The following is a 242-nucleotide window of genomic DNA, read 5'->3' as shown; positions in this document are numbered from 1 at the left end:
TTTAAGGACTCGAAGCCCGATCAAAACGGTTTAGGAAGAAGACTCCCTGGTGGGGCGTGGAATTATTATGCAGGCACTATACCATCATTTTGCCAATCGAACAAGGTTTGGGGGACGGATATTGATGATATCTATGCGCCAGTAAACTTCGCCGACAGTCATTGGATTGCTATTTGGATATCGATCCCTAAGAGGCACATAGTCGTCTTTGACAGCATTTGTTCCAGTATCTCCCCAGAAGA

This window comes from Brassica oleracea, chromosome C3 (assembly GCF_000695525.1).
Source record: "Brassica oleracea var. oleracea cultivar TO1000 chromosome C3, BOL, whole genome shotgun sequence".
Classification (NCBI taxonomy): Eukaryota; Viridiplantae; Streptophyta; class Magnoliopsida; order Brassicales; family Brassicaceae; genus Brassica; species Brassica oleracea.
This window is presented reverse-complemented; position numbering follows the sequence as displayed.